Source organism: Pogonomyrmex barbatus, unplaced genomic scaffold (genome assembly GCF_055798465.1).
Source record: "Pogonomyrmex barbatus isolate J1 unplaced genomic scaffold, ASM5579846v1 scaffold1, whole genome shotgun sequence".
NCBI classification, from domain to species: domain Eukaryota; kingdom Metazoa; phylum Arthropoda; class Insecta; order Hymenoptera; family Formicidae; genus Pogonomyrmex; species Pogonomyrmex barbatus.
Genome location: NW_028297098.1, coordinates 17,582,791 through 17,602,786, shown reverse-complemented (window position 1 = coordinate 17,602,786; position 19,996 = coordinate 17,582,791). Strand labels below are relative to the sequence as shown.

Sequence of the window (19,996 nt, the reverse complement as noted above, 5' to 3'; positions counted from 1 at the left end):
TTTCTCTTTATCTCTGTTCAAATTTTTTTATAACCATTGATAACTTTTAAATGACATTTCATTTAAAAATATTTCATATGAATGTTGTTAGGGACTTCTCAACGACCTTGGTTATATAACTTGCTGATTAAACGGTTTCAAGCGAAAGTGGAATAATTAATAGCAACATTATTTCAGGTTAATTTTGCATATTCTGTGAAAGTCCGCAAAAAAATCTGTGACTCACGGTGAGAAGATCTAAGAGATCTCTAAACCTAAGACTTGGCAGAACTTTTGTAGTAGTAATTATAAAAAACATACAAATGGAATCAACAAGGATCATAAAAGTTTTCAATTAATTCAAAGTTTCATTTTCTAATTCTAACAGAAAGTTTCATTTTTTAATTCCAATTAAATTCAAATTAAATTTTAATATTATTTATATATTTACATGTCAATTAAGACACGAATCATTCCGAACTAATAAAAAGTTAATTATTAGAAAAAATAATTTGTATTAATTAAAATACAATTCTAGCAAAAATTGATTTTATTTTATCTAAGCATTATATTTTAAAATAGCGCTTTTCATGGAGCTAAGAATTACCTTTGTGTTTTTATGAATCAAAAATGTTTTCGAGGCATTCTTGTTGTATCGTATAATAAATTTCGAAGAGATACAATCCATTTTAGTCACGCTATCCGTTTGATTATCGTTGATCCGATTCGTCCAATTCCAATTTACGATCGTGGACCCTTGACTCACGAAATTCGCGTTTACTGGCAGCCGGAACTTGCGGGACGCTTTTGTGCCCCGCTGGGACGATCAAGGACGAGAAAGTGAGTTATAGCTGGCTCATTTACTCTCTCGCGCACTCACCGATCGGCCGATGAAAGGACTAACGCGCGGCTCTCTCGTTGTACATTCGGCCTGTTTTAAAAACTAGTCATTCAGGCTCTGCACGACTGGCCATTGTCGTATACAGAGATCGTATCACGTCATAATCAACGCTTGCCATAGAAACATAAAGATCACTCGAGATTTTTTGTAAAACCAGCGAATTATTAAACTTTGTTCTATTCTGTTATTCATTTTTTCATCCAGGAATCCTAAGTTAGAAAATAGGAGTTTTTAGGAATGTTTAGGAATAATAAATTACAATGAATAAATGTATAAAAAAGACAGAATAATAATTTGAAAAAAATTTGTATTAATCAGCAAAAACATTATACTATTACTTATATAATTTTTTGTAATATATTCTTAGTAATTGTAGATTTGCCTATTCTTAAAAAAGAATGTAAAATTGATATCTGTCATTTTAATTTTAATTAAATTATAAAAAGTTTTTAAAATTTAACTTTTATTAAAAATTTTTATTTAAAGATTTAATTCGAAAGAAAAGATTTTAAAATTTCTACTTGAATAGGTGAGGTGCGTTATGTTCACGTTTATGTATCACACATACTAATATATAAATGGCTAAATAAATAAAAAATTATATTAATATTGTATAAAATTATATTATATTAACACAATGTTATAAGATGTTATTTAAATTAGATAAATTTTCTTCCACGAGTTTAATTTGAATCCTGGTTGTCTACATATGCGTAAGAAATAATACGAGAGCGAATGATCTATGAGCGTATAATTACTCGGCAGATTGGCTTACAGGTGAGGCATGTCTTCGTTGACAGAGTCGTAACAAAAAGGAATGATAGCCGCGTATAGACGAGCCGGAACGAGGCTTCGGATCAAAGTCAGCAGCACCCTCGAATCTAGTTCTAGTACGACTATGAATAGACGAGGTCTTTTGGTCCAAGCGCGCGCGTGGCTCGTATCCTAATTAAACGGCGCGATCATTTTACAATTAGTGCTTAATGTGAATTATGTTTCTCTGTAGATTCATTAGTGCGTTCTGAATAAAAAAAATCTTTTTTTGAATTCATAGTAAATATAGCAATAGACACTACATAAACATAATTTGAAATTAATCGAAAATACTTACTAATAATGAATCATGAATGAGTAACTAAAACCTAAATAACGTTATTTTATTAAGGATAAGAATTTTAGAGAAGGAATACTTGTATATTTTCATGATTCAACATTTTGACATGTGTCGAAAAACTTATCATGTTAGTCTTAGATTGTAACATTGTTATTCAATTATTATCACTTTAAGCATCTACAACGAACAACATGATAAACTAAAAGTTTGTCTATAAAAGGTAATGTTACTGAAAAGTTAAAGTAAATATCAATTGCTGCGATAAATTAGGAAGAAATTTGATATTGATGATAAATAAATTTGACGGGTTGATGAATAAGTACATAACAAATAAGTACATAACAATTGGACCGATCCAGTCATAATCAGTTTTCCATGATAGTGTGACAGAAGTCCAATAGCTTTAAATAATCATAAATATAAATTAAAAAAGAATACATATACTTTCAAAATAATAATAATCAAAATTATAATAAATAATGACATTTATGTTTTAACGCTAAATATTAGATTAATCATATGATTTATATTTAAAATAAATTCAATATAATCTATAATTTTTTTATTTACTTTTTATTTTCAGTTATTTTCTATTATTCTATAAAAATAATCGCTTATATATGTTATATATGTTTATAAATATATAGATAAGTTATTGCAATATCTTTTTTTCTAATTATTGTACTACGATAAAAGTCAATAACATATTTTGTAGAGTTATAATAAGTTAATGAAAAAAATGAATTTGTAATATATAAGTTTAATATGAAACAATATAAATAAAAATATAATAATTACTATAAATTTATATGTTCACATATATGCACTTTAAATTCATACAATTCGTTATTCGATAACTGGAGTCTTTTTTTAAAATATTCTTACATTTAAACATTATAAATCTTGTAGAAAATAAATAAATTACAATAAACAAAGAGAAAGAAAGAGAGAGAGAGAGAGAGAGAGAGAGAGAGAGAGAGAGAGAGAGAGAGAGAGAGAGAGAGAGAGAGAGAGAGAGAGAGAGAGAAAGAGAGAGAGACTACTATACTGAAATATTTTATCTATATACAGAATATGCCTATTTCCATGTATCACCCTATGTTGTGGCGCCATTTCTTTTTCAATTTCCACACGGAAACTGGGAACGTTCCCATTCAGCCAAACTTTCATCTACGTCATTACCTACTTCCACATGTTCCCCAGATTCAAATCTGATCCCTACGGAACGATGCGGCCGCCGGACGGCATCAAGGGCTAAAAATTTTCTCCGCTTCTATTCTTAGGGCGAGTGTCCTCAATACTGGCATCTATATTCGGCGCGTATACGCACGTGTGCAGGTGTGCACGCGTGTGCGTGCACGCATCGTCTGCGCATATACTTACGTATAGGATATCTAGGAGCGTCGATGTCCATCAAAAAGAGCGAATGGTCAACTTGATGGCCTAGGCCACCATAGAAGATTATGTTTCTCTGGAACGAGAAAGTGAGACGAATGATCGAACTGTTAGTGTATTTAGAAAGAATCGAGTTTATACAGTCGTATAGCCGAAATAGAAATTTCTACGGTTCTAATCTCGTAGTTCCTTTTCACATTGCGCATGCCTACGCAACAAGTGGCCTTTGTCTTCCTTTGGGGTATCAGTATGTATTATTGATACTCTCTGGTTAAAATAGACGATATCATGATTTTTCAATAATAAAATTAAAATTATTAATTTTAATCGTAAAATTAAATTGTTATAAAATTAAATCGTTTTTGCCTTAATATAATCTTCTGATAGCTAACATGAATGAATATGATATTATTAAATTAAATTATGAAAATAGATGTTATGAAAAAAGATGGGCCTAATGCTTATAAAATTGATTCTGGAAGACGGAAAAGAGATCAGCTCTCAGTGGTGACTTTAAGTGGTACTTTAAGAAATTGAGTACTTTGTTTGCAACGGAAGTTTCGTTTCCAAGTCTGCGGTCAGTGCAGCTTCCTTCACTCTTGTCTTCTCGTCTCATTCTTCTCTCGACATGCGTGTTTCGTTTCATTTCTGGTATTGTCGGATTCTTTTGTTGTCGTTCTGTAAGGATAGCAGTAGTCGTTTACAATCAAAAGTTCCTGGGAGGAGTAAAAACGAGAGTTATAGTGAACGATGATAGTCATTTTCATAGTTTTATAAAAGAATAGAATAATCATTTATTATATTTTTAAAAGTTATTACAGTTGTATTTTTTCGTTTATTGCTTTATATTTTTCAATCTTTGTGCAAAATAAAAAAAACAAGATCTGTAAAATTTTATAAAACATTTATATCGATATGCTCTTTTCTATTTTTATTCTATTTCTATAAAACGATGTTAAACGGATTATCCCATGAGCCATCTTTTTATAATAAAAAAGAGTCGACACCGATCGGAATCCTGTTCCCAATTTGCGGTCGATGTATTTTCCTCTATCGTGTCTTGACATCATTTCGGTACATGATAGTTCGATCGTGCGTGCAGTTACGCGGCAATTCGTTTCCGGCAATGTCGTCATTGTAATTCTTATTTCGTGGAAGGAAAAATATTCACATATAGTTGTTAAAATTTTGTGTTACTAACAACAGTTTTCCAACATTTTGTTTTTTATAAATGTAATTAAATAACATTTCTTATTAGCCAATGGTATGCACGCATTAGTATTTTTTTTTAAATATTTCGTGAAGTCGTACTGAACAGGCGGGAATACCGTAATTTCAGATTTGCATCAGCAGCTGTGGTGCGATTGATATTTTTGCGCAGTATGTAACTTGTAATTAGTAGATAAGACTTACAATCGTATTGCGGGGTGGGATTAAATTACTCGCTATCGAATCCCCATGGTCGTGCAACGATATCTTCGAACGCGCGGACACACCAATTGATAATGACACAACAATTAATTTAGAAGTTCGTATCGGTGCTTAATCAATTATTCCAACATTAATCCGAACGCTTTTTAATTATCATGTCCGACGAATCGAAAACGTGGGGTGAATATATACCGGTAAATTATTTTACAAGCAAATGTATCTCTTATTCACATTAAGTCTTAAAGCTATGAGCTATTACGCTATATTTACAGCCGTACTCACGTTCCATTCAACATTACTGCGTCTTCTATCATCTTCTTATTATGACACTTTCTTAGTGTTTCTACTAATAACATTCATTCAAGTTTATTACCTTCAGTAACTTGGTATTATTATCTTCATTTTTGTAATTATTTTAATCAATTTCTCTGATTGATCATTTTTATTGTTTTCTTTTAAAATCTAAATCCTCAAAGATACTCATGAGATCTCGCATATCACCGTTATGTTTGATCGCAAACCACGCGATATTCATATTTAAATATTTGTTGCATTTATTTATTTAATTTTTTGAGATTACAAATGAATCATATCGCCGAATAAAAATTTACACTAGATTAAATTAAACTTGTGTTTCTGAAAAAATAGGGGTAGCAATAATCATCGGGGAAAGGGTCAACTTTATAAAATAAAGCCGATCGAGATCAATTGCGTGCGTACAATTCCAATTTATAAAAATACACAGTATTATTATATGCTGCAAAGGGCATATCTTATCGATCCATTACGTAATCGCTTGTAATTGCATTTTTCAATTAGAAGCTATAATTATACGGTCTGTAGACGCGTGTTCGTTGAAAATTCTCGGTATATCGAAAACAGGAAAACGGATATTATCTAGGCATCGCAGGCATCCCTAATCGCGCTCGTTAGCGCAGCGCGCGGCACGGATGGAAATAGGACCAAATCCGTGGCGGCTGGCGATAGCCGGAGCATGGCGCGGCGCGGCGTGGTAGCGGTCCGGCCGGTCCGGCTTTCTCGAGAAGTGCACCTTGGCATACTTACCGGCGCAACCCCACGCCACGCCGCGCCGCGCCGCGCCGCGCCGCGCCGCACCGCGCCACTCCGTACACGGCTCCGCGGCGCGATTCACCTACTCGTTCCTACTCGCACGTTCTTCTTCGAAGCCACAATTCCTGCCACAAGTCTTCGCCGGGCTTTCCGCCGTCACTCTTTCGTCTTCTTCTTTGTTTCTTCCGCATCTCCTTCCCGGTACTCTTGTTTACGGAACATATTCGGCGGAACAATGGCGGTGCTCCAATAGTAGAATTTATTATTATCACAACGATCGTGATAATTATAAAATTATAAAATCGAGCTTTTAAAATTGTTTTATGTAAAATATATTTAATTTAATATTTTTGAAAATGATAAATATACAAATTTTAATAACTATTATTGAAAGACGTATTTATTATTATTTATTAGTGACAAAGATTCATTGATTTTATATTAATTTCTGAGATCCTTTTTTTAAAAGATATTTTAGTGTTATGAATAGTTTTGTAATGTAGCTTTTCGATAAGAACATCGCTGAAGAAAAATAACGCTAACGTGACGTTTCTCGTTCTTTTTTCATAAAAAAAAACATGGAAGTTTTGATATTCCCACTTATGACGAATTATACTCAAAACCACTTAAATGGGTACTCCCGATAAATTATCTTTTTTCCTCGATAACGGTGATGCCGTCTTGGTGAATGGTGTAAACCGATCTTGGCGCTCGTTTCACATAGATCCGCTCGTGCACACACTTTTATGATCCGTGTGTGTATGTGCGCCAGCTCTTGTCGTACACATACACGACACATACACAAAAGGACACACGGACATGCATGAATATATACATGTACGTTGGCCGCTTCACTTTCACGCTCGACGCCTGATCCCAACTCACTCTCGTCTTCTAATGTTCGACGAATACACGCGCGAACAAGCGCACGTATACGTGCGTTGTATATGCGTGTATGTGTGCCTATACGTACACGCGATGGGCTCCGCACAAATTGACCTCACTCTCGCGCGTCGCTCGGCTGCTGCTGGCTCCGAGAATCATTCGGTTACATAACGGCGGAGCAGAAGTGCACGCTTCTTCTCCGCTTGCGAGCTCCTTACTTTTCCTGGCTTCGTCTCGCTTCGCTTAAACGCGACGCAACATGCGCAGTGACGAATCTTTTCAATCTTTTCAGAAATTTGAATATTTTTTTTCTTAAAAGCCATATTTGAAAGTTAACTATTGTTTAACAAATTATTAATTTATTATATATATGCATATCTGATTTTAAATTATAATAAATAAGTACTTTTTCTAAAATAACTTTAATTTAAAAATATTTGTAAAATATAATATTAAAATCTTATCTCAATCATCGTTCATTCTTTATTAGCTCTGTTATTGTTTTTCATTTAAATATATCTATCTACGACTTTATTACAGTGAATAGTTAACGTTAATATTTTCTTTGTTGCCTGTATTATTTCTCTTTTTTATAAGTTTATGTACTTAGAGTTCTATTGTGCAATTCATTACAATAAAAATTTCACGATTTGTGAAATGTATCAATATAGCACATGCTTTGTATTCTATTAATTGTAATAAAATCTACAATATTAAATAAAAATTCAAATGTATTTTTAACTCTTTTTTCAATAAAAAATCTGCTGTCAGAAAGAAATTTATCGTTAAACAAAGGAACATTGTAAGCGTTGATTGATCTTATAAATTCGTTAGTGCGGAACGAATTGTATCAGATTCACTTATGCATATCATTTATTTAATCGCGAATTAATCTTGCGTTTAAGCAGAAATTATCTATCTTATCTATCACTTTGTCGTTGTTTTCTTGTTTTCTTATCTCATGTTATACTTGGAAATAGAGAACTGCATATGCATATTTATGTTTTCATTTAAGGAGTTTTCATTTACTGGACAAATGAACGAACTCCAACAGAAAAACGATCATATGTGAATAATTCTAAACATATATACTTATATATACATTTGTGTACACATATGTATAAATTTTTTTGTATGATATTAGATCTAAGCCTAATTTTAAGAATTCAATGTTGTTTCTTCATATAATTTACTAGTGCAACAAATAAAAAAAAAGTCTAAAAAAATTTTTCTCGTTCTTGATATAAAGTCCACGCAATAAACAGGTATTACATGCATAAACTTTAATTGCTAAACTTTAATTAATGGAAAGGGAATAAATATATAAGAACGAAAGATATTTTGTTGTAATACAGTTATGTAATATAGATGAATACAGCATCTCTTTAATATTGTATGTGAGCAAGTTACCTTTAATAATTTTCATATTTTTAATGAGTATTTTAAGTGTGTTCATTGTTTTCCACATGGGAGAAGAAAAGACATGAAGAAAAGAAGCCCCGACTTTAATGATTTCTTAATTTCTCATTTTAAATATCTAGAAATCTACTTATATCGAGGAGATTAATCCAAACAAAATGTCATGCACCAAGCGGGACGCTGATTAATTCGCTAGTCCGATAATCTCGCTACGTTCGCTATAGAAGTCCTCATCAAGCCTATGTGATCAGTCAACAAAGGGAAATGCGTACATCGCATATCTTATCGCATTTCACTAGCTATAACATGGAGATATTGCGAAGTTTGCGAATAAAAATGATGAAAACTGGGAACTGCGGAGACACTGAAATTCAGATGAATCAAATTAAGATTTATTGTATTCCATTAGAAATATACTCGCATATGTGCAAATATAATTCTTTGCAAAGTTTGTTTTCCTTTGAGAAAGATTTAGCGACTCAACTTGTCAGATTTAAGTCAATAATATAGAATATTACTGTTCCTTTCGTATGAATTGATCTCAATATGATAAAATTATTACCCAAATTTAATCAGCGCAAATGACAAGTAATTGTTGCATATGGTGGCATACGCGAAATAAACCGTTCGGTCTTTTCCCATACATTGTCCCTTCCGTCGACATGAACCACTGAGTTGCTTGTGTCGCGCAAAAAGAAACGAATGCGAAAAAGCGTGATACACGCTTGATGCAGATCGTCACGGTGCCCCGCGCCGTTCTTCGTCGGTCCTGGCGAGAGAGGTACATGGAGCTCAGAGAGAAAGAGAGAGAGAGAGAGAGAGAGAGAGCGAGAACGAAAGAGAAGTCCAGCGCGGTGAGCTTAATCTAGTGAAAGTACGGTCAACAAGTACGGTCGCGGCTATTTTATCAGTCCACTTTTTTCTCCCTGGTGTCGCATTGTACGCAATGGCACCGCGTTTTGGCCGTTTAGTTTGACTATTTCCATGATCCCGTCGGTCGGGCCGGCTAGAGCGGTCGCGGTTTCACCGAGTTTCACCGTTCTGCCGTAGCGGCTTTTGGGCCACGAGGTTTATCATTATGCAACGATTGGCCAACGTATAAATGAATTAGGTAATCCTCGTTCGGCGAAATCTCAATTGGATTGGATTGTGTTTTCATTTGTTGGATTCAGTGATATTTTTATGGGTTATATCTTTTTTTTTTCCAAGTCTAATATATTGCTTAATCGATCAAACATATTCAATATATCCATATAAAATATATCCATATGATTTGAATATTCGGTTAATGAATTTTCGAAACGAAATCGAATTTAATTAGGATTAATATTAAGTTTAAAATGTAAAATAACAGATGATCTGATATACAATATCAGATTTTTAAAATTTTTAATTCGCAATTTTCATCAATTTAATCACAAGTTAATCAATTTTCAATATTTCATTTTAATTTTAATACTTTACACTTTATAGTTTTTATTTTAAATATTGGGATAATTTATGTGTATGTATAATTGAAATCGATATATATATATATATAATTTATTTGAGTGACAAATTATCCTCACAAGTATCATATCTATCGGAGAATACCGAGGAATCGCATTCAATCTGGAGACCTAACGGGGGCGGGGGGAGGGGGGGAGATAATCGCACCGATAAGCGAGACAAGTCGCGCAGCAAATAAATACAAAATTAATTGTATCGTTTTCATAGATAGAGCAGTGTAAGGCGCTTCCGCCGTAAGGCGTCATGAAAGAAGTCTCTCTTTGTTTTCTCTTAGTCACGCATGCCGCTAAGTCGGGCGTGCTGCACATACGATAAGTACGATGACGACTATCGCAAAAGAATCACTGATAATCGTCTGCGCACTGCTTAAAAATAGCCTTGTAGCGTGCTGGTATTTATGTACCGCCGAGTTCATTCATGAGCTACCGCGACACGTGCGCGACAACAGCGCACGTATCTGTGTACGTCCGCACGGATGGTGTTATTTAATAAATAAGAATAATCCTACATTTTCAAGCACACACTATGTATGATCATATTAAACACACCATATTAAACCACCATATTTACCATATTAAACACACTATGTATGATCATATTAAGAAAACTGATAAAAAAGATATAAAAAAAAAAGAAAAATAAACAGTCGGCTAGTCGAAGAATTAAAAAAATTTTTTTGAATTCTTTATTCCAGCTTTTTTACGGGACGAATGAATAAAGATAAAACGTAATAAAAAATAATGACAGCATTTCATTATTTATCGCGACATACATATTTATACATACATTTATTATACATATTTATTATATTTTATAAAGTTATGCGGAATCATATGAAAATATATTTTGAATTATAATTTCGAGTTCGAGTAAAGAGAGAGAGAAAAAATTACGAGATACGTTACGAGCAAGTTATGGGGAAAGTATATTAAAACAAATTTGATTTCAATAAAGCTAGATAGGATAACTGTGTCTACATTAGAAAAGAAACAAGTATATCCTTAAAATTACATTACATTGTTGTAAAATCAAAACGATAATTATTTATTTATTACTTAATATTTGAATTTTCTTAGCTCTAGCTTTTAAATTTTCCACGACGATGAAGTAAGTAAAATTCGTGGAAACATGATTTATGTCGAATGTTGGGAACTTTCCCGATTATCTGTTCATTAAAATGGCATGACAATGAGGGAAATTTTTATAGGAAACCACAGATTATAACATCAATAGTTTCAATTCCATTTTAATTAAAAAGTAATATACTTTTTTATAAATAATTGTTTATAAATAATAATATAATAAATAAGAATAATATATTTTTGGTATGTCCATAAATGAAAATAACATTTAGCGACTTGATTTTCAGACATTTTAATAATGAAAGGTACAACATCCGTTCGAGTTCATCGCTACGCTGCTTAAGCGGAATTAGTCCGATCGATATTTACTTTAAAAAATAAGGAGTCAGCAAATCTGTGCGTGACACAACGCGATGTCAGCTTTAACATTGTCGCGACTCATGTAAAATGCGTGCACGCGCGGCCGTTTAAACGAAAATGCGGTCGATAATCGCGCAACGTTCGATGCCGTTTCTTTGATTTGCTTTCGTGGTCGCAGTTTCCGCCATTAGTCACAGGACGATTCTGTGGTTAAGAATCTACGTGAATACTGCATCATAATTGTTCATTTCGTCACAACACGTGTTCCGTTGTAGATTGCGGCGAAACTCCATTTATTAATATCTACGGTTTCGAGGCCGGTGATCAATCGTTTTTCACTATAACGTTTCATTAGTTAGTTTTTATTACAACAGAATTAGGCGAATCGCGCCTTGTATAAAATTAAAACTCTTCGGCACGTGTAATTATACAGCGCTCTCTGATTTTGTAATTATACAGCGCTCTATGATTTTGTCCATAAATCTTTTTTTTTTTCAGCACAAGCCGGAATTCAATTAATGCAGAAATTAAATATTCATTATTGTATAAATTACTATTAAATGCTAGCAAAATTTATATAATTACTGTAATGTTCGCGTTTACATTATTACTTTACATTATTACTTGTTTCCATAAAAAAGTTTTTGTAAAAAGTTTAATTATGATAGCAGCTAAAATTAAAAATTCAAGACTTATTCATTATGCAATTTTGCTTTTTTGACATTGAAAAGCAAAAAAAAAGTTTTCATCAATAACGGATAATATTTATACAACAAAGTAATATATGCATGAAATAAATTATATACATCTCGCGCGAGATTATTCATATTCCAAAGATCAAGCATTTATTCTTGGATTATTAAGGGACAAACGATCGTTTCGTTTTTTATCATTGATTTTTCCCGAGAACAATCATTGTCGTCGTTATCGCTGGCCGAAAGTGCAGTAAACTGTCGCGATACAGTTTTCATGGAAAAGAAATGACTCGTACATCGCGCTAATCTGTCGTCGCGTCGGGATGGTTTTAAATGTGTTTGTCGAGCTATCACTGCGCGCAACAGGTGAGTAACTACCGGTGCACTGTCGCTCTTGAGAAGTCAATGTACTCAACGAAAGGATATGATAAGGATAATCGTTTTATACAGATAATCAATGTATATGTACATTTTCCACCTCCGCTCGTAACGTTCGGATGCGCAAATTCGCGCGCATTACGCTATGCTTACAAGATGACGATGTGAATATGTAGTTCAAATCATATTTCGTAATTTGTCCAAATATATTGAAAAATGACTCTTAGTAAAATTTTTAATTGATTTTGTATGACAAGGATAAAAAACCAAAAAACATTATTATATATTATTTATTTTAATATACATATATCTCAGAGATTATTCAAAAATGTATAGCAAGAAATGTTTAAAGTTAAATGGAAATTAGTATTATTTATTATCAATCATATTAATTTAACTGTGCAAAAATTTTTATGTTCAATAATTCATTTTTTTGATATTAAATTTTTTATGATGATTGAATATATTTTATACTAAAGATAATTAATAAGAATATGTAGTCAATGATTTAATAATAATCTTTAAATTAATATGATATGAGATATAAAATGATGTATCAGAAAACGTCAAAATAAAAAGTAGATAAAATATAAAAAATATTTATCATAATATATAATTAAAAGGAATCTTCTTGAGCTCGTAAAACTTATATTTTATTGCATGACACGAGCAGAAATCGAATGTTTCAATATGCTCAGTTACTATGAATCAGTAGTCATTGTGGTGATGCATTACCATCCGAATTACAATTAATGATATCCAGATGCAATATCGATAACAGCAAGAACCGCAATCAAGTCGATTGTAAGTCGATACGTTAACCATTTCGAATATATATTCGATATCTTTGGCTATTATCTTTGTAAGAATTGTATTTTATCTCTGCTTTCAATTATTCACGCACGTGTGTTTCTTTCTAATTATGCGTACACGTGTACGTAAAGTCACGCCACGTATTGAATATGAACGAATCCTTTTCTACCTTGTGAAGTAGAACTAGAAAGAATTATTTGCGCTACAATTACGCGATATATTTTGTAATTTTACACAAATAGAATGGAAGGACATAACAAATTTCGAAATTAAAGTCAATGGAAGCAATAGTAGAATTACACACAGTGCGATTATTCATAAATTCACGATAATTGTAGCGTTAACTACCACGCAATTGTTTATTATCTCAATATGGCACATATGTGACACTGAAAATCAATTAACTAAGTGCATCATATTAAATGATACATATCTTATAAAGTCTTTTGTATTTATTTACGAAATTTTTATACGAAATTTTTACAGCGATAAATTTTATGAGTATTTAGAATCGATTTTTCGCGAAATAAAAAAATTGAGACTTTGATAATTTTCAATTATATACTATAATTAGGCTGTTGAATATAAAAAAATTCTCTTCGGAATAAGATTTCTGAATCTGTGATTATAAAATTTTATCGCTCATTTGGATTCAAGTGCGCTCCTTAATATCTTGAATTAAATCATCAAGATATTTATGTAATTATTAAAGTACTACTACTTGTTAAATTGTTTTGACAACATTTTTTTATTCATTATGTCAAATATATATTTCGTATAAGACACAATATGGCCGTTAAGCGTCTGCACGACTCTTGGCAGTGATGTCATCGACAGATCCGCGATTTCGCGACGGCGAAAGATCTCGTCAAGTAATTATCGTTATAGAGGCGATGGCTGAATTACGGACACGATAGAAGAGACACGTGGGCCAGTACGTGGGCCGTTCGACACCGTCGTGATCGTGGATGTCTATTCCGTCGCGCGATTAATTCGTACACGCCAGACTCTCGGACACGATATTATCAGCGACGAGGTTCGATCGTTCCGATAACGTACGATGTGCCTATCAAAAGTAAGACAAAAGCAAAATCCTTCACGCGTATGTCTTATCATATCTCGATGAATCGTAATGCCGATACATATATTTTCAGGAGATTCTTTCTAAATATCTTTATATCATAAATTTAGTCTGATATTCGTTCATACGTATATTTGCTGCAATAATATTTTCTATATTTACAATGCATCAAACTATGCATTAAGAATTATTTTTTCGAGAGAATTTAATTTATATTTTTTTTCTTTGGGTACTATAAGTTACGTAATGGAAAGTTCCATTTAATTATAGAGAGAAAGAAAAAAAGAGTTTTGCTGATAACTTCATATTTATGTTAAGCTGAATAGTTTGAACATAAATTTTTGAAATAATAAGAAAGACGCGTAAATTTAAAACACTTCCAGAAATCATTAGAAATATATCTAAATTGAAAACAGATAATAATTTTTCCATCATAATTTTTGTATTTGGATATTCAATAAATGTTCATTGAAAAATTTAGTATTTCATTTAAATCGTAAATCTTAAAATTAGGTTGCTTTTCAGTGGTCATGTCTGCTCTAGGCGCGACGAGTTCTGAGATATCAGCCAATGCGCGATCGAATGACGCGATGGTAAAGAGTTGTGATTATAGAAGTCGTTATCGATATACGCCATCTGAGAAACACGACAGGTGATCAACGTTGCTTTCCGGTCATCAGCGACGTGCGAGTCAATGACCCCGCTGCACCTACAGCTCTTAATAATTCGATGAGTCACTTTCGGCACATGCAGTTCTTTTCTTTATCAAGCTGACGCTATACACGGCCCGAGAAACGCGCTATCAACTTTCTGTATTGTGACACCTCGTATTTCCGCGCGCGTGTGCTTATCCGCACTGAGGATCGATTTTAAAAATCCTTAACTTAGCGTTAGTACTTTCCACAGGCATCGACCTGTCTTAATTAACCAATCGCACGAAAGTAATAAAGAAACTAAATATTAAAATTTCCCTTTTCACCTTCGATTTTGTATCGAAAGAAATCAACATGAAATATCTTCTTTCTATGAAACGAATAAAAAGGACAAAAAAGAATTTCTTTAATTAAATAAAAATATTTATTGTGATTAATATATATATATATATATATATATATATATATATATTATATATATATATATATATATATATAAATCAATCACGATATAAGAAGAACTTTTTAAAATTTTTCATATAACGCATATTATAATATGCCATGAATATGCTATGAATATGAATACAAAGCAAGCGGTATTTATATTTCACTTTTATCACTTACATATTTTGATTTTATAAAATATTGAAAATTTTTAACACTTGAGTCGAAAAAAATATTAGATAAATATAGCTAAATGAAATCATTAAAGCTTTTGTGTTACATCATGTTTTTGTCATATGCAAATTTCTTTTCAGTATTATTTTCTTTTACTTGTAGAATCGACATCGTGGATATCATTGTGTATTATTAAGTTACGAATAAATTTCCAAACCGGATAGCAATCTGTATAAATTAGTAATTCCAGATTTCTAGTTTCAAGTTTTAAGCACGTGCCAATAAACACGTGTCTCTCATCGACATTTGACTCGACTGCAAGAAACAATTGCAACTGTTATATGTGTTATTGTATTCTTTATTCATTCATTAATAGCGCCGACTATATAATTGCCATGTGTGGTGCTGGATTTTCAAAATGGAAAATGTAAAGAATGCAAAAAAATTAAGCAAATTTTTAATCCATTAATTACTTTTGCATCATAAATACAAATCTTGAAGAAATAAAAATCTATCTCTGGAAGAGCCGAAAGTGAATGCACAGGTAAATCTATGGAATCGAGAGTAGCAAAAACGATAAAGATAAAGTAGGACAAGAAGCCGCGAAGAGAAAAAGCGTACCGGAAATGCAATATGACGTAAGAAGGACAATGCAAAAAAAATCAGAGCGAGAGGGAGATTCGAAAAATGTACGCAACGAAGAAAGAACGAGAGAGAGAGAGAGAGAGAGAGAGAGAGAGAGAGAGAGAGAGAGAGAGAGAGAGAGAGGGAGGGAGGGAGGGAGGGAGGGAGAAAGAGGGGGAGAGAGAGAGAGAGAGAGGGGGGAAGGGAGGGGTCGAGTGAAAGGTAGAAAGAGAGAGTGCGAGAGAACGGTGCGCAATGCAAGCTATGTGCGTACACGTAATGCACTTCGCGATGCAACATTGCACGACCTTGCGGGCCGCGCGCGTCCCGCACGCGCGAATAACGGCCTGGTAGGCGTGTGTAGATACGCGTGTTGGATGCGTGCACAAAAGTGTGCGTAAGTTCAGCACGTCGTCTACAGCTCACTGCGAATCCACTGTGGAATCACATTCGCGATGTATCTGTGCGTCCGATGTATCCGACTACGTTCCGTGTAATTAGATTTTGTAGTATTGCTCCGCATTAATTTACTTGTATTGCAACAATTGGTATTCCTTATTCTCGCTTTATCCGTGAAAAAAATGAAGAGAGTGCGTTAGTATCGTGGCTCTAGATTTAAACATGATACAAATTCTTTATATTACAATTTTTTTCTAAAACATTAATCTCAGAAAAAAATAGATAATGCTGGTCAACGTACGACTACATATTTGCAATATTTTCGCAACGATGAATTTCCTGACTATTTTACACAATGAATATCTTAATGATAAGCAGTTAGTATTTAAATATCACAATACAATTCACTGCGATCTTATGAAATCACAGAAGTGTGAGCATGCTAATTTACAGATTATTAGCGAATTATGTTATCAAAGATTATCGAATTTGATATTTACTCTTTATTGTTTTACAATTAATTTATTATATTTATTATCATTTGAAATTTTTTTTGAGTATAAAAGATTTACAAAACGGTATCAATATAAATGATTAAAAATATAAAGATAACACATTGTTAAAAATTAAATTAAAGATATTGGTTTATTATATTTAGATATTTCAACTGTTCTTTATTTTATCTAATTTTATGAGAATTGGTTCCAAAAATAATAATAAGTTCTTTGCTATTTCTTCTCCTACTTTTCGCAACCATTCAATATATGTTTTTGTTTCATTATTTACTTATATTTTCATTTTTTTACGTCGTATCTTTTATGTCTTGTATGAACATATCATTGACAATGAAACAACGAATAACTTCTACAGCGAATTTAACAAGTAAGTTTTTGGTGATAATAGTAATCGCGAGATGTAGCACATTAACAAGTGATGTGACATTTGAGTTTTTGAATTTTTATGTGAATATCACATATCATGTGAATATCACAGTATTGAGCGTTGTCTAATAAATAGAGATGTTAAATAGAGATGTTAAATTCAATTTTAAACTTTTCTTCTGTTGTAATGCTTTTTACTTAATTATTAAGACTGAATTGAAATTAGATTAGAACTGGATTAATCCGAATAAAATTTACTAATTTTGAGATTTTCTTTTTTCTAATTGCTTAAATTTTATTCTAATTTCAATTCTTAATTCAATTCTTAATTAATTTTAATTTCAAATTTTTCAAATCTGACACAGGCATTGTTATAAAATGAACAAAAATAAGAGACTGTTTGCAATACTTTTATTAAATATTTGAATGTGCCATAACTCATCATTTGTATGTATAAAAGTAGGTTGGAATAATTATGCTTATCCAAATGTGTTATTTATAAACACGACATAACGGATTCAGCAAATAATATTGGAAGAAGCTGCTCACATGATTTTCACATAATACAGTCGCATATATGTGCATAACTGAGAATTTTTTTTTACGCTTTTTACATTTTTTTGATAAATAACAATTCAATACTTCCATTTGATACTTACGTTTAAATTGTCATTGTTAGAATATTTATTTTATCACAATAATATAATTTTATATTTTTCATTTTTATATTTTTCATCATTTATAATTTTTAAAATAAATTTTAACAATTGAAAATACAAATTTAATAGAATAATTGAAGGATTAATTACTTATATCTCTGAGATTCTGAGTGATCTGACTATTAATATTTTTATGTTACATCATTTCTTGATATTCGAATAAGAACGAGATTTTCTTAGATGACCTTTTGAACTTCAAATCATGTCGTCTTGTTCAGAGATGATAAATTTACGATGTACATGTGCGTACGACATTTATAGAGATATCGTGATCTTCTTTTCGAGAACGACAAAAATTATCGGATATCTTTCGGACCTCGTACATCACATATCGAACAGCATAAGTAATAAAGGCCAGGAAACGATTAGAGAAGTTATTCGGAGTTTTAATTATTAATGATAAATTCATGCACATATTGATGTGAAGAAACACATCTTTATCATTCTCTGATAAAATATTTATCGTTTAAGAATGGAAGGAATTTTTTGTGGAGGGCAGAAAAAAAAGAAATAATATTTCTTGTTATATCTTCAAATATTTTTCAGATATATGTGTTGACATATTCGTATAATTGTATAATATCAATGTACAAATATGAGAAATATGATGACTCCAAATGAAAGTTGGATTTATACAGAATCATGTCTTATAATTTGTTCTTGTTATAATTATTATAAGAAATATGAAAAATAATTATATATATATATATATATATATATATATATATATATAAAATTTCCAACTTAATTCTTATCAATATATAATAAATATGAAGCTATTCCAAATATATTAAACTCATCTGAAATATATTTTTTTATTGATATAGCATGATCTCATGACTATATATAAATTTTTCATGCCAAATATTTCTCATATAGATATAAATGTTTATTCACATCATTATTATATATTTTGAAAAAAAAATTGATACCATATATTTGCTTCTCGTTTTCATTTCATGATAATAATAATTGATAATAATAATTTGAAATAAACAATGTTAACGTCAATTCTCTATTTAATTTATACATGAAAAATAATTTATTTATTTATTGACAATTAAATTACACATCATTCTTTACGTAAAAAGAATATTTCTTAAGTAAGTTTCATATTTCTTTAAGAATAATATAAAATTAATATTGAAAAATATTATCTAGTAACTTTTAATTTCATATATTCTCTACTTGTCTAATCAATTAAATAACTTTTTTAATGGAGCAAACGCTTTAATACATCCTTATATCTATATAATAATTTTATTCTGCCTAATCTTCATGACTTATATAAAATTTTCAGACATTTCTGGGTTACCATTTTCGATACGTGTGCAAGTTTGTCGAGGTCGTGACAATATCGTGCTGCAAATTGGCAGCAATGCATTAAATAGAAGTGATCGTACGTGCGAGGAAATTGACTCTGTGGCATACCCGCACGGACGAAGTACAAAGTTGCAGCACTGCGCTCTGAGAAGTATATGATTGAAGTATAGATATCGTTTTTTTTTTTTTTTCAAGACAACGTATAATTATCATGACGTCAATGACCGTCTATATCTATGTGAGATATATTTTGTATAAAAAATTCACGCACAAGCGCAAAAGATCGAAGCGTCATGTTATGACAAGAAAAATATTCTTCTGATGTAAGATGAATTCACTATTTTTATATAGATAAGAATTAATTGAAAGTTATTTTCAATGTTATATGATATTACAATTATAATAAGGAGAGCTACAACGGCAATACATAAAGTATATTTTTCTCATTATGCGTAGTCGTTATCTCATATTGTTTATCACTTTACGCATCGATTATTTTTTTGATCTGCTAATTAATACTTTCTAATACATGAAGTAGTTATGTAAAGCATTGATTTAATTATTTAATTAAAATAAAGATGCGTGTTAAGTAAATAAGATATAACTTAATAATAGATCGTGTTATGACGCATATGTGATCGCATCACTTACATGATAAATACGTGC

General features: G+C 31.5%; 1 long non-coding RNA gene across 1 annotated transcript in view; it reads right to left on the bottom strand.

Moving 5' to 3' along the window:
• Positions 1–2,877: 2,877 nt before the first annotated feature.
• Positions 2,878–19,996, bottom strand: part of LOC148938187 (uncharacterized) — a 34,857-nt gene continuing 17,738 nt past the window's right edge. Inside the window, exons 2-3 of the long non-coding RNA XR_016138488.1 lie at positions 3,931–4,067; positions 2,878–3,465 (exon numbers count right to left, since the gene is read on the bottom strand). This is a non-coding gene — a long non-coding RNA (uncharacterized LOC148938187). The remainder of the gene's footprint in view (positions 3,466–3,930; positions 4,068–19,996) is intronic.